The following is a 27,388-nucleotide window of genomic DNA, read 5'->3' as shown; positions in this document are numbered from 1 at the left end:
CTGATTTGGGACATTTTACTGAGATAAAGAAAAGGCTCTGAGCAGGACATACCAGAGTATCTTCTTCATAATGATGGACCTGAAAACGATGGAATTTCCTAAAAGTGACTAGTGATTATCATATCATTTGGATGGCTTTTCAAATAATTATGTTAATGTTCTTAAACCGTAGCTTAGTAAAGCACTTCAGCATGTTTGTAAGTCCAAACATTCAGTATTTAAGCACATTCTTAACTGCTGTTTTACTGCAATGACACCTAAAGCATTGATCTGTAAAAATTAGTCTTGTGAAAAGTCACTTTGGAGTGTTATAATTTTCCCCCTTTAAAAAAAAAAAAAGACAAAAGCATTGCAAATACATATGAGCAATAACTGATGTTTCAATATGCAGTCACATCCAAAGTTCAAATTTCAGGCAAGTATAGTGAATATTTTTGTTACGTGCTCATGCCTAGTTCTTCCACCGCTATCTGCTCTCCAGACCTTTTATTGGTAGCAAGCCCAGAAAGGCAATCGCAGCCCATTGAACATCTTTTCCCATGTTGGTGGCCTGTGGCCTTACAAACAGAAAGCAATTCCTTGATAATGAGCAACGTCTCACACTGAAAATCATCTGTAGTATTTCGAATCAAGTTAGATTTTGGATCAAGGAGCCAGTGAATTATGACTGATTACCTTTTCGAAGTAACTCACATAGCAGCCCTGGAGGACAGATTGTACTAAAACATTTTCAATATGCAAATAGTTTGATACTTTGAAAAATAGCAGCGTTGCTAGCATTTGGCCTGGTGAAGGAAACAGTGTATTAATTTGCCCAGGCAACTCTTCCTAAACAGTGTATAAATAGCCCTTTGCATTAACTGAAAGTGAAATGTCAATGTTTCATAATTTATGATAGTATGCTGAGATTCAGCTTCAGTAGCTCACTGCTGGTTCAGTTAACATCAGGTCTAGAACCCGTCTCCGTGTCTTATGAACCTTGGGTCTTTGGGAAAACCTTTTCTTTCTGCTTGGATTTTTATTTATACTAGCTGAATTATTTATGATTATTTCAATGTAAAGTAATGAGTTAAGAGAAAGTGAAACACTCTGTTGTCGCAGTGGTTTATTCACATCTTCTTGAACTTGATCATCTTGGCAGGAAAATGAGGAGAGATTCTTCTCACTACTCAGGATGTGGGAACCTAAAAGCTGTTTCCTGGTCTGTATCTGTAGAGCATGATGACACTATTAATCAGACACGCTAGTTACGGTACTGTCTTTCCAACAGTCATTTGAAGCTGTTTACCTTTCAAGTCCTGCTGCAAAATAACAAATTATTCTGAGGTGTGAAGACGGGAACTTTGCTCCTGGCCATCCCTGACTTGTTACCCGATTTGGGGCACCTCAGCCATCCCGCTCCCGCTCCTCTTTCACAGCGGTGTAAATTCTGCTGAACCTCACAGATACACGACTGTAAAATCATGGTGTGGGAGACAATGCGATTCCTTCTGCCCCAGTTATTCCTTAAGCGTAAGTTGGGAACTGCTCACCTCCTTGAGAAAAAATACGATAATGAGATTGTTACAGATGAACAAAAATGTTATACACATGCAAAATTGTCTTGCTAATCAACAGAGCTCACTCCCTGCTGGAGGAAGCTCCAGAAGAGCAACAGAAATCATTACCATGCTGGTAGGATTGATTAATAAGGAAAACTGCATTAACTACTTCTACTAATACTCATTAGCATTTATACATTGTAATGTTCACTAAATGTATGTGTAAATAGCTTTCCTAAGTGACAAGTGAGGGTGCCTGAAGGGTGCAACATAATGTTGCTGTTGTTTTCCGGTTGTGTGGGTTTTGCATCGCAAGAAACGCCTCTGTATTGGCTAAGAAAACCAGTAAGAGGGAGCTGGAACAGGAACAGGACACAGGGAAGGCACTTTCTGAGGCCTGAGACAGGTTTGCCATAAAAGCAAATTAAAGCTTTGTTCCAGGGAATATTTTAACAGGGCTAAACAGGGGGCGGTGGAATATGGGATCAAAGCCAGGGTACTGCTACCAGGTAGAGTGTGGGTATGGACAACGTGGCCCCTTGGAGCCTCAGGAAAACACTATGAGGAGCAGGATCCCCCCCTCCCAAGACTAAGGTGCAGATTTGGACACCCTTTTGGTTCCCCTAAGAAGGTGGTGGCAGAAGCAGACACACTCGGTAAGCATCTGTGTTAGCCCAGGTGCTCTCTGTTAGGGCCTTTTGTTCCACAATTTTGTTCCGGATAGAGGACTTTCAAATAATGTGGTTTAAATTTAGAAAGTGACTGTTCAGTTATCAGTGCAGTTGAAAATTGTAATGAAATGGAGCCCAGTACCTCCAAAACACTGGTCAAAAGATGATTATCTGTGTAATGTGTGTTTTCTGGAGTTCATGTGCAATTATCAAGCACTATTTTTAGACTGGGTTTCAGGAGAGTTGTGTTTAGTTCTTGGCTCTGCCACAGACTTCCTGCATGACCTTGGGCAAATCGGTTTCTTTCTCAGTACCATCTGCAGCATAATACATTTTCCTCCCACTCTAAATTTGTCTTGTCGATGTGGATTATGAGCTTTTTGGAATAGGACATCTCCTCACCATGTTTATTTAGTGAGTGACACAGTGAGGCTCTAATCTTTTCTTGTGACTTCCAGACAGTCTTTTAATGCAATTGATAATAACCTGCTAAAAAAGGTGACTTGCACAAGATCACCTTGCATGACCAACGGAACCAGGTGGTGGGTATAAAATCATTAACTCTACTGTAGATTTTAGACAATGCCGGTATTTGTTACCTGTTTCCATTGCAGAACTTTTAATTTCAGCTGGTAAATTTTACAAGCGGTTTTTCTATTTATTTTCCTTCTCATTTTTCACAGCACATACCGTGCCCTCCTGCTTTGTGATTATTACCCTGGTCCCTGTGATTAGAGTGGAGTTGCTGGTGGGTTTTCTTTGCTCGCTTGTTTTTTCACCTTCACACTAAATTACAGCAGCAGATTGACTGGGGCATGTGGGTATTTTATGGAATCAGGGCAGGGGACTACACTGTTGGTCCTCACAGGGACCCTCTTACCTGTACGTCGGTTAGCAGTTCTGACCTGCGGCCAAGGGGGAGGCATGGACAGAGTGAAAGAGCAGCAGACTAGAAAACAAACAAAATTAGCAGCACTTCAAAGCCCTTGCAGAGGAGGGGATAGCCGAAGGTAGCCCCTGTTAAAAAAAAAAAAAAAAAAGAAAAAAGAAAAAGAAACGAAAAAGGATGTGAAAGTGATCTCTCTCTCTTGAGTGAGATACCTGGTCGAGGGGGAGCCTGGGCCCCACCGCTAGAGAAAGAAACGAACGGGTGATGAAACAGGCACCTTATCACAACATGGTATTAAAACAGGCAGAATTGGAACTCGGGCATCAGTCCAAAGGCGCAGAAGGCACTAACTATATTTTCTCGCTAGCAAAGCCGAAGGGAGCAGCTCTTTGGACAGGTGTAGATTTCACAGCGGACTGTCACAGACTATCCCAGACCTAGGGCTCGGCAGCCTAACTGTGCTTACAGGCAAGTTGCAGCGGTGCTGGTACCCAGGCGCCAGCCCCGGCGCTCAGAAAGCGCCCAGCCCGGTGTATGGGGGGGGTGTCACCGGCGGGGGGGGGGGGGTAACCAGCTCCCCCCGCCACCCCCACCGCTCAGGGTGCGGGGGAAGCCGCGCAGCGCCGGGCAGGGACGGGGGGGGCAGGCGGTGAGCGCAGAGCCGGCACTGCCCGCCCGGCCAGCGCCGTCCTCCGGCGGCGGGAGAGCGGCGGTGACCCCCGCGGGGAGACCCGGCGCCTCTCCCGGAGCGAGTGACCTTGGGCGAGTCCCCGCGGGGAGAGACCTTGCGGGAGCGGTTCAGGGGGTCCCGCGGGGCCGGCGCCGGGCCGGTGGGAGCCCCGCGGCGGGCGGGGCCGGGGCGGGGGCCGGGGCCGGGGCCGGGGCCGGGGCCGGGGCGGTGTTGGCGGCGGTCCCTCCCCGCGGGCCGGGCTCCCGGCAGGCTGCGCTGTGCTCGGCGCGGCGGCCGGGCGGGGATCGCCCCCTCTCCCTCCTCCCGCCGCAGCCCCCGGCGGCGTCCGGGCCGGCATGGAGACCCGGCGCGGGAGGCGGCGGGGCAGCCCCCGGAGCTGAGCCGGCCGGTGCGTACCCGCCGGGGGCTCGGGACGGGAGGGCGGAGGGGGGGCCGGAGAAACTTTCCGCCGGGCGAAGTCGGGCGGCGGCCGCGGGGGCGCCGGGGGCTGCGGCCGCGACTTGGGGAAAGTTCAGCCGCGGGGGCTTGGCCGGGGCTGCGGGGCCGGGGCTGCGGGGCCGGGGCTCCCCCCGCGTCCCGCTTCCATCCCCCGCTCCCCTCCCCAGCCAGCGGCGAGCCCTGAGCCCTCTCCCGCCTTGCCCTGCAAGGTGCAGCGGCGGGCGGCCGCCCCCGGGCTCGCTCCCCGCCTCGCACCGCGATTTGCAGCTCGCATGCAGGCAAGAGCTGTGATTGCATTTTTAAAAAAATCACTGCTTTTTAAAATGCTTTTTCCTTTTTTTTTTTTTTTTTTTTTTTTTTTTGTCGCAGGGAGCGGGCGAGGGAGAGAGGGGGTGTGCGTGTCTGTCGCTGCTCTTCAGCTGCAGTTGCTCTTGGCTGAGCCTGGGGACTGGCTGCAGCTGCCTGGGCTGGGGAGACAGGGATGTTACCGGAGGATCTGCCTGTTCGTATTTTTATCTACCTATCTCTCTATCCATCTATTTTATTTCCAAATGCTTTCAGAAGGGAGGGCTCGCCTTGCTCTCTCCATTTGCAGGCACCGGCGCCGGGGCCGCTGGTTGGGGCTGGGGGAGCGCCCTGCCCCGGGCCGGGGTGCTGGGGGCCGCGGGGGGAGCAGCCGTGGCCCCCCGCCCCTGCCGGGCTCCGCCGGCGGTGGGCGCTCCGGGCTCGGCGGGGCAGCGGCAGGAGGGTCCCCGGCCCCGCCGCCCGGCCCCGCCGCTGCCCTCGGCGTCCCCGGGGTGCCCGAAACTCGGACCGTGTGCGAGGGTCTGTGAGTGTGTGTCCGCGTGTGTGCGTGTGCAAGGGCTGGGGTGGGCACGCGTGGGGAGGCGCTTGGAGGGAACCTGCTCCGGCCGGGCATGGGTTAAACGTGGCTCTTCCAGCTCTAACTTCGGCTATTAAAGGAAATAATCCAGCCTCTCCTGCCCACTTTTTGAACCCCGCTGGATTATTTGCAAGACGAAAAGAGAGCCGTGCTGCCCGAGAAACGCATCAGTGGGTGTCTTTTTCTTTTTTTTTTGTTTTGTTTGTTTTGTTATTGTTCGTGGTGGCTTCATGCCCTTGCTTTGTTGTTGGGAGGATTAAGCGTTGGCGAACGTCCTTAGTCCCAGATCCAATTAAAATAAATGCAAGTAAATGGGACATAAAGGGAAGTCAGCGCTGGCATCCCGGCAGAGGCACTAAAGCATCAAGGTTGGTTAAAAGGAAGAGGCTCGAGGAAATTAATGCTTTCCTTCATATTCATTTGTTTTCCCTTCGCTGCGCAGTCAGATAGGCTTAGAGAGGTGCATCATTTGGTCAGGGTTTTGGGGATCCTTAACCAATCTCCGTCCAGCAGAAAGAAAGAAAAAAAATGTCTTCTCCACAGGCACAGGCATTTTAACTTATCTCTCATTTAGCAAATGCTTTGCTTTATGAAATCTGGTTTGAGTTCTCAGCAAAGGAATTAAAAATTGAGCAAGGGTGAGCTATAAGAAAAGCAGAGCAGAAGTGCTGCACCATTTCCTAGTCACTGCCCAGGCTGTGAGCTTTTACTGATGGCTTACTCCTGGTGTGGAGCAGTTGTGGGGAGGGTATAAGCGTTAGCTGGGAAAGCAGAATAAGGCAAAATAGCCCGGCTGGTTCTTGGCTGTCTTTTTTTCTTCCTGCTGACATACAGAGGGTTTATCCTTCAGCTGAACAAAAAGTTACTTTTGTTGCTTGGAGAGGACTTGGTGGTGGATGCGAGGAGGGAAGGAATGATCTCTCCGGAGCCAGCTTGCCTTTGGAGAGTGCTGCTGAGAAAGAGCTTACAGCCGTGATCTTTGTGTCCAAAAAACACTGGAGTCTTGTTGAGAAAGTCAGGTAGGAGCCAATGTACTGCAGGGCTGGAAACTATGGATATCCCTCTGCCTGATCCTTTGGTGGTGCTAGTGTTGTAGAAAATCAGCAAGTTGGCTGTTCTCGCTTCGATGCAGCGAATCGTACTGTCACTTTCTTTACTTTTGCTCCTCGTTTTGTAAGCTTGATTCTTAACATAGCATCTGTTGGCATCTTAATGAGCGTGCTCCATACCTGCGTGCCAACGGTATGCGGGGTGCTTCCTGAACTATGCCTTACGTTACCGTGTTGTTAATCCTGTGTGTGCAGGACAGTGATGGGGTATAACACCCCCAGTTTTCCTCAGTGCTGGCTCGTTCCCTTTCTGATCCGAGGGCCTTCTATTCCACCAGGTTAAGTTGTCACGGTACCTACCATCGAGTTGTGCTTTGTGACCTGATGTACTCTGGTTGATGGATTCTGTCAAATACAGTTAAGTGACCAATTAGGAAAGAGTTCGGGTGTTTAGCCATTGCTTGTTAGGAGCAGTTTGTAGCTGCTGTTCCACTACAGATGTATTTCTGTGCTGAGTTCTCAAATGTCTTCTGACACTTGCCAACTGCACTCACCACTTGTATTTACAGTCAGGTTTTTCTGAAGGACAGAAAGTTGGTTAGGATAAGGTTTGTTTTAGCACGGTGTGCCAATGCGAAACATCATACTTCTGGATGCAGGTCTGAATGCCTTACAGTTCAGCAGTGTCTTAAATTTCTTAACTGTCTGATGAGTATTTGGTTGCTTATGTGAAGGGTTTCACAACTTCTGCCTGCACTTCATAACACAAAAGCTGCTGGCACTATTAAGACCCTTACTGTGCTGGCTGGAAGTCCCAAGGCAGAACGGGCAGGGAGTCAAAATCGCTGCGACAGGTGAAATCCCGGCTACGCTGATTTCAGTGGGAGTTTTGCCATAGATGACAACGGGCCAAAGCTTCAATCCAGAAGTAGTCCTCCCTTCGCGTTGGTAATCCTGGTGTGTGCTCTAGGGGAAGCTTTTGCTTTTCTGTTGCCACCCAGACTGTGTCTGTTAGAGCAGGGAAGATGTAAATCTCTTAGGATGTCACACTGTGCCTTTCACAGGCACGGAATTCCTGGGAAGGAAATCAGGGCAGATACGAGTGGAAACAAAACCCCGAATGTGGACACATGCTGTCTCGTTGCTCATGACCTGAGTCATTCCCAGGAACATGGATCAAGCACTCTGGACCAAGCAAGATTGGCTTCTTGAGACTGCAGTGGAGGGAGCCACGAGTGGCTGCAGCCAGTGCGTCCCCCAGTCTCTGCTGCTGCATTTGCAAATTATTGGTTTAGTGACAGACATTCAATATGTGAAGCAACAGTACATTCATTAATTCAACCTACTTAGCCCATGCACACTAAGTGAGTTTTCTATGCGTATGTAATCTAGTGAGCTATTCTCAGAGACACTTCATATATCCAGCAGCTAGATACATTTTTATGTTAAATGACAGCGACAAATGGGAAGTGTTTGATACTTTTTTTACCACGTGGAAAGTGTGTGGTGCAGAATATCAGAATTTACATTTAATCAGTGCTGGTTGAAAGCTGGTCCAGGTCATGGCCGTGTAATAAAACTGATCTTTTCAACAGGAATGCGTTACTTCAGTTTATTATATTCAGTGGCACAGAAGAGGATTTGTTAATATACAACAAAAATGTTGACTGGGATTGAGGTATTTGGATCTGTCTGATATTTTCAGATTTTTTTTTTTTTTTTTTACAGTGGAAACACTTTGGTGTCTGTAATTCCAGTGCAGGTAGTTTTCTTTTACAGTGCATTCTTTTACCGTGCTTTCATGCCAGTCTTTTGAGTATTTTGCTCACGTATGGCAACGAAAGGAATGAAAATATAAACTAATGTGGAACTGAGTAGCCTGTGTTCCATGTGCATCCTTATGTTCTTAGTTTAAGAGTCTTAAATAAGGAGAATATCTTAAACAGTTATAATTTATACCTTGTAGTGTCTCTTAGCTTGTTTGCTATGAGAATTTATGCATCTAAAACAAAACAGTCCTAATTCTCATTTAATTTAGATAAGTGTATAGGCCTCATTTTGTCCCACTACAAAAAATTATAGATATCGTAACAGGCACTGAATCAGAACCTGAAGTCATACCAGTGATGTTAAAATCTGGATGAGAGTGTCAGTGACAAGTAAGTTTTGGGTACTGTTAGTACTGTCAGAATGCAAAAGATGGCACTGCGGTGAAGAGGGATGCGAGCAAACCCCGCTGGGCTGCCGTTCGAACCTTTGCTCTGGGATCTGCACGGACTTCTAGCTTGTGGGTTTGTTGTTGTTTTTTTATAATTACAATTCAAAGCGTTGATGATAACCATTAATATACTCTTTGCTCTGTGTGATGTCTAAATGCTAAGTACTGTACTCTCTTTAGTGCTTGGACTTGAGGGCTGAGCTGGGAGCTGGAGGCGTGCTGGGTCCAGGACTAGAATATGCATCATGCGGTGGTTTGAGAGACACACTGTTCTTAGCTTGTTGGGGTTTTTCTTTTTGCTTAACATCATATGAAAACTGCAAAATACAGAGTAATTTTGGGTGAAATTGGTGTTCCATGGGATTAGTAGCAAGGCTATCACTGATCTCAAAACCTCCTAATTTAACTTTTTTTGTTTCTTGAAAGAATCAAGAGCGGACCTTGATGTGAGGACGTTGAGTTTTGTGTTGGAAAATTCTCCGCTGTTTTATTGAGCTGTTGTTGATTTTACTGTCGTTCTTGGTGTATGAGCCTGGCTACTCTAATAATTATACCTAAACGTGTCCATGCTTGTACTGCCCATCATCCATAGTAAATCAAAGCATGGACCCTGGAGGCACTTACAGCAAGTTAACACGAACCAAAAACACCAGTGGCTTTGCCTGGGAGAAAACAGTATTTTATTTCTTTCTCCTGGATGATGACACTACTAACCGTACGGCTTTCAGTGCATGAACATAACTTCCTTTGACATCAGTGAACATAGCCTTGATCGCTATACGTGTGCCAGCGCAGCCTCTGCCGCGGGGTTTCGGTGGTGCTGCCCCTCTGCTCCTGCAGGGTCCACGGCTCCATCCCTCGGCTGCAGAGCTGGTCGGAGAGATGCGGCAACATGTGGAGTGGCTTCTCTGGGCTGAAATCCTCCTGCCTTCCCTAATGCCTGAGTGGATTTCTCCCTGCTTTAAAAGGTGTCTGTGATGTTTTTAAAAATTATTTTTTATTTTTAAATGGGTTTAGCATCCCATCCTGAGATGCGCTTTCCAGGCAGGTGGCCATCAACAGGCTGAGTTAGGCAACTTCTGTCTTTAGTGGAGCTGGTGGTGGGGTTTAATGCTGATGAGGGTTGGTTTGGGGCCATTCAGGGCACTTAAAATGCTGCCCTGCAGCATTTCCAGCTTCTTAACTTGGTACTGTAGAGCATCTGGGGAGGGGAAAATAGTTTTGATGACTTCCTGTAGTGCTGGTGAGAAATGGTCTGTCACCAGCCTTGGAAATGCACAACACAACTTGTCTCTGCTTGCACTGTGCAAACCGGCTGTACATAACATTTCTTCGGTGTCTTAGCAGACTTCAAAGATTTTTCCAGCTGTTGGAGGAAGCCTAGTGAGAGAAGGGAGCTGCAAGTTTAATTGTAGCTTCAGGACTTGAGCTTAATCAAAACCCAAACAATCTGATAAAAATTACAGCCGCTTGAATGTTGTTAAAGGTTAAAAGTGAGCCCTCTTCAGAACAATTATTAATGTTTTACATCTCAAAATAAAGGAGCTTATTAATATTCAAAAATAACATTGAACATACATTATATTTTTTACTTCAAACCATTGAGTACTTCTTATGATAATGCAGATTGAATTTAGTGACAAGTGCATATAATGACAGTATAAATGTCAGTTTTGCTCTCTGATGTGTTGCACTGGTATCTATTTAATATTAATTGTGATTATGTCCCATATGGCTTAAACAAATCATGGCACCCAGAGTCTTAAGAGGATGTCTCTGTGTTCTGCCACAGGGTGAAATTTGTTGACTCTTCGTATTTAAATAATTAGTTAATAATTTTGACATTTACATATCTGGGGTGGGTTTGTGGGTTTGATTTCCCCCCCCCCCCGTGAAAACTAATGTTTGAAATTCTTTGGTTCATATCCCCTAAGTGTCAACTAAATAATGGCAGCTTATTCTGTGGTCAGGTGAGTTAAGTTGCTGCTTGCATGGCTGCATCTTTGTGGTGGGATTGCACGCAAGGTGGAGTTGCCAGCTTGTATTGGGATGACCTAGCTTAATGGATTTTCACTGCAGTGCAATGCATACGATGCATACGATGGATACGCTGGCAGTCAGTAAACCCAGAGCTGAGATTTTACATGGACATTTTTTCCAGAGGCTTGCTGTGATGTTTTTTGATAAAAATTCAGACGCCACTATTTGCTGTTAGGATCTTCAAGGGAGCCGAATTGCCGGTTTACTTTGGAAAAGACCAGCCTTTTTCTTTATTCTTGCACTTTGGAAGAAATGTAATTTTCTGTTCCTGCTTTGCCCTTGATAGTGGGTGTCCATATTATTGTAGTGGTCCGGACCTAGAAAAAGCCTGTGCTACCCGGAAGGAAGTGTTCCTCTGGTAAAGAAACTAGAGGATTGGGTGGAACAACAGTAATAATAATTAGTACTATTGTTATTTTAAGCTGGAGGTTTTCATTCAGGGTCAGGATGCAAACAGGGTAAAAAAGCAGCTTCTACTTTCCAGTAACCAAAAGGCTTCAATATGACCAGGTACTGCATAGCTGGAGGGTGACATGAGGGGTGGTGCAGAGATGAGGGGCAGCGTGCTGATAAAGCACCTTAGCCCCTTGCCCGTTGCCTGGAGCCAGGAGGTTGGATAATGCTGGAGTTCTTGTGAGTTTGCATGGAGCAGGCTGGTTTTAAAGTCTTGCTATTGACCTTCTGTGTGCAGACACAGGTCTCTCCAAATGGTGTGTGAGCTTTGGATCACCCCTGATGTGTTGGATGGGGCTTTGCTGGCCTGCCTTGCTGCCCTGCAGCAGGCTGCTGGCCCGCTTCCCTCTGCTTTGCACGGCAGCATCTGTTTGGGAGGTTCTTTACCCAGCATGGTTTGTGCAGGGAATATTTAAAGATGCCCACAAGCCTCCTTTGGTTTGGTTTATTGTATTAGTAAAAAGGATTGTGATACAGATCATTAGGACTATAAGCAAATATTCTGTGTGCTTTTGAAGCCATATCGTGAAATCAGGAATAAATAGCGAGGCACGTACGCAGCTGACGGGGCTTTGAGAATTGACTCTCGCCAATATGTGGTGCGTCTGTTTGGCAGTGGTTTATCTTTGGGTGAATTTACACGGTGAGGTTTAGCTGGATTCGTGCTGGGGTCCTGGCCCTCTGAGCTTGCACAGTGTATGCCTGGGCTCTGCTTTGGAGGAAACCAGTGGATAACGTAGGCAGAGGGAGCCTGAAGGGCCCTGCTGGAAATGAAGCCTGCAGTGATTCCCTGTGGATTAGTAAGGTATAGGGGAAAAGACCTGCGTACTATGTTGAAGTAGGAGGACACAGAGTTTTGTTTCTTTCTCTCTGCTTCCTCAGCTGTTTCCAGAAGCTGCATCCTGGAACGTGCTTCCCAGAGCTGTTTCCCTCTGTTTTGAGTTGTTTAGTGACAGCTAAAATGATTCTTGAACATTTAATAAATATTGATTAATCCACTGCTGACTGTTTTTCAGGTGTTGGTTGTAAGCATGGCAATATTAAGGAGAAAGTGGAAGGGAGGGGTGAGAGGATTTCAACATGAATAAGGAGCGAGTAGAGGGTACTTCCATGTCTGGTTGTGGGTTAATGAACATTGAGAAGCAAAGGATGGGAAAAGAAACAGTGGGAGGGTGCTGGTTTCTGATGGTGGTGACTGAGTAAAGGAACATGGAAGTTTTGGGGTCCTGGACTATGCCAGGTATCTGGCTGGGGAATAGGGAGAGGGAGAAAGATGCATAAAGAGTTTTAGCTACAGTAACCTTTACTTTAACTGTTTTGGTTTTTTTTAAGCCTCTTAAATACCTGAGATTTTCAGCATGGCTAAAACAACATAGTTAATGTCTTTGTTTGGTGTTCTTAGATTGACAAGCCTAAAACGTGCTTTCAGACTTAGCTTTTCATTAGCTAACTATATGTGCAAGCAGAAAATATGTCTGCACATAGATCCTGGGAGACGACGGTGTACGAGGATCTGGTGGACACCAAACCAGATTCAACTCTTATCAAAGTGTTGGTAACTTTGGGTATGTTTCATCCCTTATGTTATTTGTTTGTTGTTTTATTTGTAAAAAATTATGATGATGATGATAAAAGGAATTTTACTACCTATTCCCAGAAACTTTGATTAAGTCATTATTGTGACAGGCAGACAAAAGCTAAAGGAGCGTGTTTATTGCAGAAATTCGTATCACTTCTCTCACTAACTCTTCTGTGAGTTTTCCTTTTTGCTTCATGATTTCTCTGCTGTGCAAGTACTTCTTAGCCCAAGTGTTTATAAAATTAATTTAGTATTCCGTCACTCCTGCAGGTGTAACAGATCTATCACAGTCTGCTTGCAGTGTACACCCTGCAAGGGGCTAGTCTGCCCGGCGGACTGGCCTGACTCACATCTGCATCAAGAGGGTCACTGGCATGGGGGGGAATGTGAAGCATCCTGCAACGATCTCGTGTGCGTATAATTTACCTTTTAAAATTTTGTTGCTTTTCATCTACTCTCTGCTCTTCCCCCAGTGCTTAGCTGCTGTGAGACATCCCCATTCCCTGTGCCAGTGAGGAAGAGAGCTAAGCCTTTTACATGAAAAGTAATTGTCTCCCGACTGATGCGCTGCTGGAGTCTTAGGAGCATCATTACTCACTTGAGTAGTCCTGTTGGGTATGTCAGCCCTGCATCTTGAGGGTTGTTCAGATATGGCCATCAGGACCAAAACTGCTCTCCAGCAACAAGAGGTCAGCCCTCCACTGAGTCAGGAGCTTGTGAACCCAAGTACACGTGGTGGCTGATCATGGTCCCGGGCAGCTGGGGGCTTGCACAGCAGCTGTGTGCAGGAGGCAGGCTGGGCAAGGAGCTTGTCATGGCCACAGAGCATGCTGTGCTCACGGCCATTCTTGCAGATGCCCTTCAGGGGTTATATGGAGATACACACCGGCTTTAATAGGAATCATTAAGCAGAAGTTATGTAGGTCATTATCCTGTGTGGAGTGGGAATTCTTGTGCAGTGCCTGTGTACGTTGAGGATTGTCGTTGTTATTGTGGTACATCCTTACAGAGTTTAAATAATGTTGCTCTTATGAGTCTTAAAGTTATTCACAATTGGATTGGCCACCTTCAGGGTGCACTTTATGCGTGGGCTATCTTTATTGTACTGACAGCATAACTATATTTGTTGCTAAAGGTAGCAGAAGTCCTAATTTGCACTGGTCTCTTGGTTAAGTAGTTCTTGGCATTCATTTTCAGTCCACCACAGTGAAGCTGAGATTAGAATCTGATTCTTTAGATTTCAGACAAAAAAAATAGTGACGACTTCTTGTGAGTGTTCGTTTCCCTGCCAGTAGAGGCTGGATGACTTAATCTCTGCCTATATCAGCATGTTGATCAAGTTTCACAGCAAAGTATCCAGGGGTAACTATAACAAATATTTAAAAATGTAAGCCTGGGTTGTAATTTAAGGCCTTGCTTGGTAATACAGTTCTGAGTGCAATGGGAGTGACAGCTCAGGGCTGGATTTTAGGGTAGCTTTATCTGCAGTAATGTTCAGCTGTGGGTCTGTCAAAACAGCTTCCTAAAGCCAGAGCTGCCTGTGGCATGGCATTTGATCAAATATGCCTTAATAAAATCAGTGCGAGGTTTCATATCCAAAAGAAGAGCCAAGTCTTTAGAGTATCTACCTCTCAGATACCTGTTAGGAAGTCATAGGGCTGAGATCGTGTTAAAATCACAAAGTTGGATTAATTCCGGACATGTTTCCTGAGGGAGATGTATCCGGTTGGTTTGCTCTTTCCTTCCTTCTCTTTGGACGATGAAGTCAGCACAAGGCTGAAGCTCACCTTCCGGGTGGCGATGGGAGCACAGCCCTTTGCAAAGTAATTGCTGAGTTGCTGCTATTTACAGAGTAGGACTTTAAAACCAACCATCATGTAGCGTTGCATGCCGTACATTGCAAATAGAGGTACTTCAGCTGCTTATTCCAGCAGGTCAACCCCAGGTGCAGCTGAGAGGCATCAGGATGTTGTAGAGATCTAGATGCAGACACGCTGTAAACTGTACTCATCTCTTCTTTCCCATTGCTAGTCAGAGCCTTAATTTGAAGTAATGTTATTTTATCATGAGCCAAACAAAACCACAGAATTAAGCTAAAAACACACCAGACTGAGTTTTAAAACTATGTCAATCTGTTAATTTTAAAGAAAAACCTTTTTCTAACTTGCTTTCCTGTAGTGATTGTTTTTTAGCTCTTGGCATCTCTTCCATGGCCATTCATGAGTTGACTTTGACACTGGGTCACTGGGACAACAACAGGAATGAGAAGTGTGGATTTTGCCACCATTTCCAAAACTGATAATTTTTTCCTCCCTGAGTTTGGACCCTGAGTGGAACAGACTTCATTGTGGGCTGTATTGTGAACATATAAAGGCTTGGCACCTTCTGTAATATCTAGATTTCCAAATCCAGCCAGAGACATTCACTTAGTAGTTATGGAATGAAGAAATAAGCCTGCAGGCCAACAGTTCTCCCAAGGAAACTGTTTTGCCATCCTTGTCTATGTGTTCTTCCCACTGAAACCAGAAACTGCAGGGAAAAGCAGAAATGCTGAAACTCTAACTAGCTTGGGACTATTTCCCCAGTTCACTTGGAGAGAGATGTTACTGCCATCACCTTCAGGTCTGGTATTGTACAACTCTGCAAAATACCTGGGGTCAAGTTTTCAATGCAGGTGTTGGCCTGGTGGGCTTGTCTCACCCTCAGCAGTAAGTCCCAAAGCTGTATCTCTTGGGAGGGGATTAGTAACAAGCTCGCAAACTTCATTAAAATGGACAGACTTGTACTACACCTCTATTGTACTGTACTGCAAAGACACGGGATTGTGATTTGTGCTACCAATAGCTTTCTCCAATGAGTTCCCAGAAAACATTTAGTATATCTTGGTATTTTGTGTCTGGGTGTTTCAGGTGATGAACCTTTAGAAGGAGGGAGCTTGATAGGAATGACAGATAACAAGTGAAAATGCTGCTAAACAGCCCTAAACTTCTGCTATCTGGTATGGTCTCACTGGGCTTCACAGCCAGCCCCTTCTGGAGGCTCAGTTGTACTGATGTACTGGAGTCACAGCTTCAGCCCACAAATGCATCATTTGTTTCACTGGTAAATATCCACAGGCTTCATGAGGAAGGACAGGTCCCTTACTCGCTCCCATTTTAGAAATGAAGGAATCAAGGCAGATGGAGATGAATTGACATGCTCCATGTCCACACAAGGGTTGGTGGTTGAGTCAGTTACAGGACAAATACTTAAAGGAGACTTATAAGAAAGATGGGGACAGGCTTTTTAGTAGAGACTGTTACGATAGGACAAGGGGTAATAGTTTTAAACTGAAAAAGGGTAGATTTAGACTAGATAAACAGAAGATTTTTGTTTTTTATAGTGAGGATGGTGAAACACTGGAACAGGTTGCCTGGAAAGGTGGTAGATGCCCCATCCCTGGAAACATTCAAGGTCTGGTTGGATGGGGCTCTGAGCAATCTGATCTAACTGAAGATGTCCCTGCTCACTGCAGCGGGTTGGACTAGATGGCCTCTGTGATTTTATGATCTGTCCTCAAATTTTTGAAGAGCTGCAGACCATTCTCAGTAGTTCTGCCCAAGAGGAAGAAGACACTACAAGGTAGTTGTGTGTTTTCCCTTGGGTGCGAGCTTTTTACTTAATACACAGAGCTGGTAGACCCAGGAGGAGACCAATTCTGGGATGAGTTTGGTGGTACTGCAGGCCCTTATGCTCCTTTTGTGTTGGGTATAACCCTCTCTCCCTTTTGCCACAGGCTGGCTGATAAACCACTTTTTTCCATTTAAACCAATATCTAATGTATTCGCTGGTTTTGTCTAGGATTAGAAAAGCACAGAGATGGGTGTAAGACATTTTGGCTCCATATTCTGCTGCTGCCACCGTTTTTTTCTGTTAATCCAGCTTGACTGGAACTGAGGATCACCTGCATTTTCTCTGAAAATTAAAGCTTTGTGATTTCAGCCATTGAGACTCTCTTTCCTCCTATTATTTTACTTTATCTTGCACTGTCTTGGACTGTCCTTGTACAGAGTATGTGTGTATGTGTATAGCAAGGAGTGCATAAGGGAAGACACCAAAAAAGAAGAAATCCTAGTTTTTTGCCTTCCTGCTCCTGAGTCCCCCCGGCAGTGCAAGCTACATCCTTGTCTGTGCATTGTGTAAGCTTGGCCCAGCTCTGTCGTGGTAGCGAAGTAAGGATCATGTTGGTTAGGATGCTGTGCATGTTGATTTAACTCAAGATTTCCTTCCTGCTCTTCCCTTTCCTCTAAGAGACAAGTGATAACAGCATAAAAGTAATTAAGTGGTATTTCTCTAGAGAAAAGAGATCCAGATTTTAACGTAGTCGGAAGTCACCCATGAGCTTCCATAGAGGTGCATTTGATCTTAGTCCAGGCTCTGAACTGGTGCCCCTCCAAGAAGAACACAGGTGGAGGTGCCCCTCCATGAAGAAGACAGGCTCCTTATCATCAGCAGAGCTGGAGAGAAATGAATTCCACATATGAAGGGTCACCCCAGCCTCGTAGCAGAGGCTCCCTGTATGGTTAATGCGAACCGCCTCCAGGTGGGATTCTTTCCTTCTTTCGTTCCCAGGTATCTGGCAAGGCACTTGGGATGGGTGATCCCTGCTGCTGTTACTGATTAGAGTGGGAGTGGGGCTGACTAACTTAGATTAGATAAATAACTTTTAGCCAGCTGAAATCAGATGATAAAAATTCCCCACTTATCATCATGGGTGGGTTCAGTGACCTCCAGTTGTGCCACCGCACTAGTGTCTGTTAGAAAAGAAAGGGCTTTATAGGCGTGTAACAAAAAAAAAAAAAGAAAAAAAAAAAAGAGCAATAGTGTCACTACTAGGTTTCGTTTAATTTGAAGACCCAGGATGGTTAACAGCTGCTAATGTGCTTGGCTGGAGATGTCTGCTATTGAGAACATGTGGGCATTGTGTTTTGTGAAAGTAGTTTTTAGACAAAAGTTCTTGACAAAGGTAAGCACACTTAACTTACAGAGAGTCTGTAGTTGGGAAGCAGCAATTAGAAAGGAAAAAACATAGCAGAAATTAAAAGAGAAATAATTTTATAATATTAATGTCTGTCTTTGTGGTAGTAAGTGGGTCAGTGAGCTGGGAAAGACCCTAGACAGACTTACAGTTCTCACACAGGGAGGTTGGAAGAAAGATGCTGAAGCAGAGGCGGTGATTTATTCAGGGGTTGGTGGTGTAAAGCAGAGAGTACTGGATAGGTAGTCAAAATTGCAGGAAGCATCTTATATTCTGATTTTGGAAATAAAGCTCATCTCAGGCCTTCGTTCCCATGCAGAGATAGCCAAACCCATTGTCTTTGGGTTTTATGGATGAAGGGGTTAAAACAGGTTAATTGAGGCTGTGCAAGATTATTCTTTTGCACATGTGATTGCTGACGTTGGTGTGAGGCACTGTCTCTGTGTGTGTCCCATGCAAGGCAAACTGTGCCGCTGCGTGGGTGGTAGAGGGACTGTGGTACCCCCCCTGCAGAGGGCTGTGGTCACGGGGTGTGCACAGGAATCGAGGTGCCCTGATTTGGGACCCGCAGAAAGCTGTTTGCGTGATGAGCAAGTGACGACACCGGTTCCCTCTCCGTGATGAACACAAGGGTAAGAGTCCAATTATTTTGCACATAATGAGGAGGTCACTGAAAGAGGGATTGGGGTTTGGCAGGGCAAAATGGGAGCGTTCTTGTGCTTCCATTTTGCACTGGGGAAACCTCATTATTTAGTTATGCGACTATGAATGAAGTTCTGGCTCTTGAGGTTTTAAGTGCTTGAAAGGAGTCAGTGATCATCATGGTATAGCGGGGGATCACATAGGGCAGTGTAGGAAAGGGGTTGCTGGGGGGCAGGGTGACCGTGTAGCTTAGCTTTTTTTGAAACATCCTAGGGCTAATGGAAGAGCAGAATAATTCATGGGTCAGAATATGGACATGTCAGTATAAAAAAATAATTAAATCTATGCGCATTAACGATCCTTTTTTTTTAAGGAAGGAAAATTTCAAACCTGTCTTTATGCAGAGCAATGCTTATTAAATGAAGGATTAAAATAGTGATATTTCAATCTCGGAAACTTGAAACAACTGGAAGAACTGACCTGTTACTGCACAGAGAAGGGATGCTGGTGAAATGACAGCAATGGTTGGGATATGCATTGGTATTGGTTGGCCAGGAGTGCTCTGGGGCTGACTGGTGGTTACAGAGCTGCAGGAGACTTGTGAGCACGCTGGGGAGCCCGGTCTGAAATCCTGAGTGATCCATTGTTCTGAAACAGCTTTGGAACCTCTAAATTTTTACTTATTTTTGTTTGGTCACTTTGGTTTTGACAGAAAAGGATTTTCACCCAAATCTAATTGTTTAGGAGCATTTTAAAACTTAAGAATGGGAAATGGACTTCCTCCATTTCCCAACTTTTCCAGTATTTTTTTTTCCATTCTTCAGGGGACAAGGTGGAAAAGAAATAACAAGATGGTTGTTGTACATTCAACAATTTAAAAAACTGTTGTTCTCCGAATAGTTTAAAAACCTTTCATAAACTTGCATGGGACACTTTAATCAAAAATAAGTTAGTAGATGCACAGAACTCAGGGTGTGGGGGACAAACTGGCAATGCTAATGCTATCACACACAATGGGGGAGTCATTGTCAGTTGTCAGTTGTCAAAGATAACAAGAAGGGCTTCTTTAAATCCATCAGCAGTAAAAAGAAGACTGGGGATACAGTGGGCCCACTGCTGAACAAGGAAGGGGCCCTGGCGATGCAGGATGCAGAGAAGGCAGAGTTACTGAATGCCTTCTTTGCCTTGACCTTTACTGCTAAGGCTGGTCCTCAGGCGTCTCAGCCCCCAGAGGAGAGAGGACAAATCTGGAGGAAGGAAGACTTACGATCAGTTAAGAAGGGTTGGGTTAGAGATCACGTATGCAAACTGGATCCTCGCAAATCCATGGGCCTCGATGGGATGCACCCATGAGTGCTGAGGGAGCTGGCGGATGTTCTTGCTAAGCCACTCTCCATCATCTTTGAATGATCGTGGAGGACAGGAGAAGTGCCTGAGGACTGGAGGACAGCACTGGACTGACTGGACGGACTGGAGGTCACTTCAGTCTTCAAAAAGGGCAAGAAGGAGGACCAGGGGAACTACCTGCCAGTCAGCCTTTCTTCCATCCCTGGAAAGGTGATGGAGCAGTTCATCCTGGAGGTCATCTCCAGGCATGTAGAGGACAAGAAGGTTATCAGAAACAGGCAACATGGATTCAGCAAGGGAAGATCGTGTCTGACTGACCTGATAGCCTTTTATAATGGCGTGACTGGCTGGATCGATGAAGGGAGAGCAGGGGATGTTGTCTGTCTTGACCTCAGTAAAGCATTCGACACTGTCTCCCATAGCATCCTCACAGGCAAGCTAAGGAAGTGTGGGCTGGATGAGTGGACAGTGAGGTGGACAGAGAACTGGCTGAATGGCAGCACTCAGAGGGTCGTGATCAATGGAGCAGAGTCTGGAGGGAGGCCTGTCACTAGTGGTGTTCCCCAGGGGTCTGTGCTGGGTCCAGTCCTGTTCAACATATCATCAATAACCTGGATGATGGGACAGAGTGTAACCTCAGCAAGTTCGCTGATGATACCCAGCTGGGAGGAGTGGCTGATATATCAGAAGGCCGTGCTGCCATCCAGCGAGACCTGGACAGGCTGGAGAGCTGGGCTGAGGGGAATCTCATGACATTCAGCAAAAGCAAGTGCAAGGTCCTGCCCCTGGGGAGGAACAACCCCAGGCACCAGTACAGGCTGGGGGCTGAACTACTGGAAAGCGGCTCTGTTGGGAAGGACCTGGGAGTGCTGGGGGACAGCAAGGTGACCCTGAGCCAGCACTGTGCCCTTGTGGCCAAGAAGGCCAACGGTGTCCTGGGGTGCATTACAAGGAGTGTGGCCAGCAGGTCGAGGGAGGTTATCCTCCCCCTCTACTCTGCCCTAGTGAGGCCACATCTGGAGTGCTGTGTCCAGTTCTGGGCCCCCCAGTTTAAGAAGGGTGTGGAACTGCTTGAGCAAGTCCAGCGGAGAGCTACCAAGATGATGAGGGGCCTGGAGCATCTCCCTTAGAGGGAAAGGCTGAGAGACCTGGGTCTGTTTAGCCTGGAGAAGAGAAGACTGAGGGGGGATTTCATCAATACCTATAAATATCTAAAGGGTGGGTGTCAGGATGATGGGACTAGGCTCTTTTCTGTAGTGCCCAGTGACAGGCCAGGGGGCAACGGGCACAAGTTGGAACACGGGAAGTTCCACCTCAATCTGAGAGAAAACCCCTTCCCTGTGCGGGTGCCAGAGCAGGGGCACAGGCTGCCCAGGGGGGCTGTGGAGTCCCTTCCCTGGAGACATTCACACCCCGCCTGGACGCGTTCCTGTGCCCCCTGCTCTGGGTGTGCCTGCTCAAGCAGGGGGGTTGGACAAGATGATCTCCAGAGGTCCCTTCCAACCCCTGTCATTCTGTGATTCTGTGAATTAACAAGCATCCTCATCTAATTTTTCTCTTTTCATATCTGTATAAATTTGCTTAACGCATAGAAAGACAGCAAGCTGTGTACCTGTTTAGTTTTCACATTAATGAAGCTCTAGGTTGAAAGGAGATGAAGTTATAAAAATGAACTGCTGCATGGCATTGATTTCTCTAGGCGCTAACAAGGCAGAATTTGAGTGGAGATGACAACAAAGTAATGTCTCTGTGGGCTCAAATGCCAAATTACAGAAAATGTAAATAAATTAACTGAGTCATCCTGTTACTTTGCAGTCTAAGGAAGTTACACAAGTAATTTCTAGAGTCTTCTAGAGGTATGTAAAACTAGTGATGCAGTACTAAAGGGGTATGGCATAATAAAATAATTTCCTAGTGAATTTCAGGATTATATTTTGGAGCAGGTTGTTTTAGAGAAGAAATCCTACTTCGTTTAATACACAGTTGAGTCGTGTAATCAGTTGCAGGAGTAGAGTCAACCCACCAAATGACTGGGACTAAAAGGCAAGTTCAGTTGTCTTCAAGTTATTGAATGAATCCATAGCAATGTTGGGATAAATTAATTCAGTTGATAAATTAGTGATTGGAGGCATGGATGTGGCTCCATTGCCTCTGGAGGGGTGTGGGTGTCTGTCCCTGCCATAGGGTCTTGTGCCTACTGCCAGTCCTATGCAGGATTTTGGAAAAACCTCAGCACAACTGTCTCTCAAAATAAACTTGAGATTTTGGAGTGTCATATTTGTGTGTCTTGGTGGCTTTGTTAGTTGTTGCAATGAATTTACAATAAAAAGGACGTGCCTTTTCCTTTTTCTTTCTCCCCATGTTCTTCATTGGTGCTTTGTGTTCAACCTGGGGTAGTAGCATCCAGCTGGAAACATCCCTCATGTCACATGGCATTACCTTCTTTAGGCTAGGTACGCCTGCATCAGGTTGTTTCTTTTTTTTTTTCCCTGTTGTAAGCATGGAAGTATGCTTGTGCAAACACATTGGCTTTAAGTAGTGTGAAATACAAGTGAAAAACTGGCCTAATAAAATCTCTAGTATGAGATGAAGCTTTCTGAGAGAAATTTTACTGTAAAATCTGAGCCTAAAATTGAAAGGGGAAAGTACTTGGCACGTTCATGAAAATGAAGCAAGCAAAAGTGCAGTCTGTGATATTAGTTTTACAGCACGGCACCAGAACAATATGTCACTTCAGGAGAAGTCATAATCAGCGCAATGGATAAAGAATAATTATATTATATGCTTTGGTGTAGATATTATTTTGGAGTAGTACGGGTATTTCTAATGCAAGTCCAGGCTGATGTTAGGTTGAAGTCTGTCTTTCTGTGATTGTTGCCTTGTTTTGACTTTCTTAGCTTTAGCAAGTCAGTGGTTGAAAAGAACTCCAAAATATATTTCGGTTGTTTTTTCTGTCTTGAAAAGGATTTATGACTGAAAAAGATCATAAGTTGTGATCTTTTTCAGTCATCTTTGGAATTAATTTTTCAAGACTTTTTTTTTTTTTTTAAGAGATTGAAGGTTTTTCTCTTTGCTTTTACTATTTTATACAAGTCATGAAAAACCATCACATGTCACATGTGCCTTTTAAATATGTTGGATTTTCTGATTTAGCATCTTCATTCTGATATATCTGGTACAAGTTTGGAGGAGGTGGGGTGGGTGACTTTTGGGACTCTTTTTTTCCTGTTTCTGAGCCGGCATCAGATTAATACTTTTTTTTTTTTATTACTTTCTGGAAATAGAAATACAGAGTGATAATACACCTATGCAGAAGTAATATCCGTCTATAAGGAGGTGAGTAGAAAAAAAATGTGTCCTGCAGAAATAGAATATATATTAGTTTACATTTCTTTCTGTATTTTGAGCTTTAAGAAGTGATAGGGTGAGCTGTTGTTGCAAGCTTCTAGTTAATCTGATGTTTTTAAGGTCTTCTTTCCATTTCAGTCAGGCAGACTTGCTCCACATTCAAGTTGCTAATTCTTGACGCACAGGTTATTTTCCTTCTCATTAAAATGCACTTATTTATTTTGCAATGAGAATAGCTTGCTTAAGATGCTTCTTTTGATCTTTGGTAATATCACAGACTCAATGAGACTGCTAGCAGAAAGTGGTCTTTATCTCATTTCAGTTTTACATCTACTGTTAATTGGACCTGAATAATATAACCCCATTGCAAAAACTGTTTTAGTTTGCTTCATCTCAATATGATGTCCAATAAGGTGCAGCTATTATTAGTGCTTGCAAATTGCTCCCTGTCAGTAATTGGAAGGCTTCTTCATGTGTTTCTGTGATTTTATTTGCATCTATTGGATTTTAGTCCTTTTAAGAAGTAGAGGGGGAGGGGGGAAGGTATAGCGAGAAGTGCAAAGTTTTTACAAAATACAATTTTTTTTTGAAGCTTGAATTTGTAATGTCACTTATGTTTCTAGGGCAACAACTTAATGTAATGCAGATCGGCAGCTGAAATACTTTTCCTAGCAGCTGCACAGTGAAGTTAACAGGACCCACGGTCTGTTCTGCAGCTGATACTTGGAGCTTCGCGGCTGGTGGGGGTGGCGTTTGTCCCCCCTCTCCCCTTTGTGGCTGGACTGCTCTTGGGGAGCAGCAAGCAGCACTGAGCAATGCCAGAGTTATCCTCAAGAGAGGTTGTAATATAAGATGCTGCAAGTTCAGGGGAGTGAATAAAATCAGATTTCCTATAGCTCTGTCTCAGGAAAAACTCTGAAAGGAGGGAGGAGGTGACAAAGTGAGCTTTCTCCGGCAACTTGGATCGTAGAGGAATGTGAAACTTCACAGTTTTCTCCTATCTCACTCTTGAAAGTTAACACAAGAAATAGATAGGACTGGGAGACAGTTTTCTGACAGAAATCCCAGAACCTTTATTCCCAGACGCTGAGATGATGACAAGAAGCTGGGTACTCAGCAGGGAGTTACCCGAGAATTTTGTTGACTGAGTTAAATCCTGCAGCAAGCAGGTGTCGGGTAAATGTTTTGATTCTTTGCAGTATATATTTGCATATTTGAAGCTTTCTGGTACTTATGACTCACTTTAGTTTGCCCAAATCTTAAAAAGAGCAAACGAGCAAACCCCTTAATTTTTACAGGATCCCTGCGTGGTGGTTTCGGGATGTGCACGCCCTGAGCTGCGCTCCTCAGTGCAAAGGTCCAGCTTGTCCTACCCGCATCCTGGGAGGTGATGTACCTGCAGGTCTGACTGTTGGCATCTTATGGATAGTTATAGATACGTCACACCTTAAATGGTGCGAAGGGACTTTAATCACAGCTGTCTGACCGTCTCCAGTCCTTAATCCCTTCTGTACCAATACCTCCGACGGTTCCCTCGCCCTCCCTGGCATGACTTGTAACCTGTTTCTTGGCCGGGGTGGGTAAGTGTGGGTGTAACAGGTCAGGCTGGAGCAGCAAGCAGCTCTGCCCCTTCCAAAAGGTGCTGTGAAGTGTTTTAAAGGTTTGCTGCAAAGTTAAGCTTTATCTGTAGTGACGTTTCATTTATAAAGGTTATTTTTTTTCTTCACACTAGTATGCTGGGTGGGGGGGGTGTGGGTGGGTGGGGGAGGAGAAAACATGCTGGGAGAGTAACACTTGATGCCTTGAAGCATTTTTATTTTCTTGATAAAAAAGCTTTTTCTGTAAATTTTTCAGTTTTGTCACTTCTCATTTGCTGGGACCATGAAGGATGATAATATGCTCTCTGTAACCTTCCTCGGTGTATTTTTGTCTGGTACATTAATAGATTCCTTAGTACTTGAGGAAAAGCAAGTCTCAACTTACTAGTTGCTAATCAGAACATGGAAGTGGTATGGTTTTTTTCTAAAAACTGTAATTCAAGGTTATGCATGTGCAAAAATAGCTTTAGGCTACAACAAATATTTCCTTCAGCAGGTCTAGCTCAGTTTATTGACATATTGTTTTGTAAACTGTGGGTGACTTGCATTGTTCTCAACCAAAATAACTTCCATCAATCAACATAAGAGGGTAATTAATTTACATATTTTCATTGTGGAAATGTTCCAGACTTTTTTTTACTGTACAGTGCTAGACTTGAGAGAGGAAAAGTGCAATAACGTTTTGGGTTTGTAGTTTGTTTTTAAATTATTCTTCACTTCTGTTTGTGCTGGAGAAAGCATTGTGACCTTCTTAAATTTGTGCTTGGCATAGCATTGAATGAAAATAAAGCAAGACTTAGGAGTGAAATTGTATTTTGTGATTGCGTCGCACATCTCATCCTGCGATGAGGAGAGGTTGGCTATTGCGTGCCATGACAAAATGTAGTCCAAAACGCTTGTCAAGAGTAAATGCAAGACAGTTAACTATTTCCTTTCTGTATGAGAATCTAAGGCCAGCAGAGGAGACTATGGCAGATACGGAGTCTGATGAATTTTGTCAGGGGTGTGCCTGGCACCTCACTGCTTGCCAAAGATGAATGAATACATGTGCAGCGTGTTGTCTTTGAATAAGTCAGTGCTGGCTCATTTTTCCATGAGGCATCAACAGGTCCCAGATCCACCTGAACTTCGTTAGTCCATCTCTGAAGTGTAGTTAAAACACAACTCCCTGAATCTGGTGAAATGTGGAGAGCAGTGTGGTTAGCGCTGTGGATGGAATGACGGGAGGCGGCTTATGGGGGAGTGTGAACTTGTGTCTCCGAAGGTGTAGTGTGATGCCTTTTTCTCTCCTCCTCTGCACCCTGAACATACTCTGTGTACAGCTTTTAATAGCTTTTTTTTTTTCCTTTTTACCTCCATAGGGTGATGGAGCAGTGAAGCAGGATGTTCAGAGCCTCCACGTGAAGGGGTGCCATACACAGGCTATTCAGGCAAATCATGCTACCCATACCATCGTTTAGAATAAAACCTCACATTTTTAAACCTAAGACAATGTAATGCATAAAAGTCTGTCTTCATTTTACATTATGCATTCTCTGCCACAGTGCCTGGTCTGTTGCCAACATATTATACGTTGGCACTGCGACCTTAATTCCTCACTTTTAAGCAGGATCCCACCACCTGAGGGGATATTACTGGAGGTGAGAAAGCTGCTCTGGGAGGCAGGGCATCGGATAAGATCAGGTTTTCCCAAAAGATTCTTAGTTGATATCAGGCCAAACAAACAAATGAAACACTTTTGTTTCTCACTGTTTTCATTCTTTGAACAAGATTTCTGATATTTACTTGAGGAGCTGCCCATGAACAGATAGCATTCAGGCTGATGGCATTGGCCTCTCTTCCTAGTGGCTTTCTGGCGGCGAATGTTGCATGACCTGGGCCGATTTATTATCCTCCTGCAAGTGAGAGTGCTGCTCTGATTAACTATTGCTGCTGTAGAGACAAGGGCTGGAATCGAATTTTCTGGCTTCGAGGTCTAGTCCTGAGATGCAAGGTCCGGATGTAACTGAGGTGCACAGTGGTACTGCTCGTGCTGACCAAGCCTAAGCTGCTTCTCCGTGACCAGTGCTGAGAAGCAGCAGGGTTGGCCAAGCTTACTCGTAACGTGCCTAATCTGCAGAGTGTGTGCTGCCTCCTGCTTGCTCGTAATCCTGGGTCTCACTCTTCCTGTGCCCACGCAGAAAACCCCTGCTTGCTTGCAGTGATGTTTTCAAGCTGGCTGTGCTGGAGATGGCTCGGAGCCCATATTCTGCGTTCACTCAGGCTGGGAACCCTCCCACTTCCCAGTGAGGACTGGCAAAATCCAGCTGAGTACCAATAAGCTCTCCAGAGCTTTTCTGATTTTTTTTTTTTTCCCCAGGTACCTGAAAGAGTGGACAAAATTCCTGATTTGCTGGCAAAGAGTCAGAGAAGCGCTTGACCCAGCAATGAAAAAGTCCTTGTGATTATTCACTTGGGGACATTAAAGGCAAAGGAAGCCAAAGAAGGTCGTATAGGTATATGGGCAATGTGACTGTTGGCAACTTGGCAAGACTGAGATAGTCCCAGGTGCTCTTGTCTGTGCTAACTCTTCTGGGAAGTGTTGAACTGACTGGAGAAATGCACTTTTGCTTTCAGTAACTTGGAAAGATTGAAATCTGACTGTACTCTGTACCAGTCAGAACACACTCTGCTTTCCTTCCTTCCTGTGAAATAAGAAGTGTCAGGGTACTGCAATTAAGATGCCTTTTTTGACTCAAGCACATTTTCTCATCCCAGTTACTTTGAATCAAGTGGTGCAGGGGCCTGAACTTGGACTGCCCACATCCCAAGTCCTCATCCCCTTTCTTTTTGCTCTGTGCTTAATTGAAGTGATCTGCAAGCAAAAGAGAATTTGTGAGCTAATCTAGTGAAAGCTTGTCCTCAGAGCTTCAGTTTTTAATCTCTTCCTGGAAGACAAGTGATGGGTGCAGTAGATGGTGCCAAATACAGGGACCCAAACAGTA

The 27,388-nt window shown here is 45.2% G+C and overlaps 1 protein-coding gene across 1 annotated transcript in view; it reads left to right on the top strand.

Moving 5' to 3' along the window:
• The first annotated feature begins 4,041 nt into the window (after positions 1–4,041).
• Positions 4,042–27,388, top strand: part of FAT3 (FAT atypical cadherin 3) — a 432,050-nt gene continuing 408,703 nt past the window's right edge. The window contains exon 1 of the mRNA XM_064441382.1: positions 4,042–4,180. The gene's annotated coding sequence lies outside the window, so the exon portion shown is untranslated. The remainder of the gene's footprint in view (positions 4,181–27,388) is intronic.

This window comes from Phalacrocorax carbo, chromosome 1, assembly GCF_963921805.1.
Source record: "Phalacrocorax carbo chromosome 1, bPhaCar2.1, whole genome shotgun sequence".
Lineage (NCBI taxonomy): Eukaryota > Metazoa > Chordata > Aves > Suliformes > Phalacrocoracidae > Phalacrocorax > Phalacrocorax carbo.
Note: the sequence above shows the minus strand (reverse complement) of the source record. Positions and strands in the feature narration are given on the sequence as shown.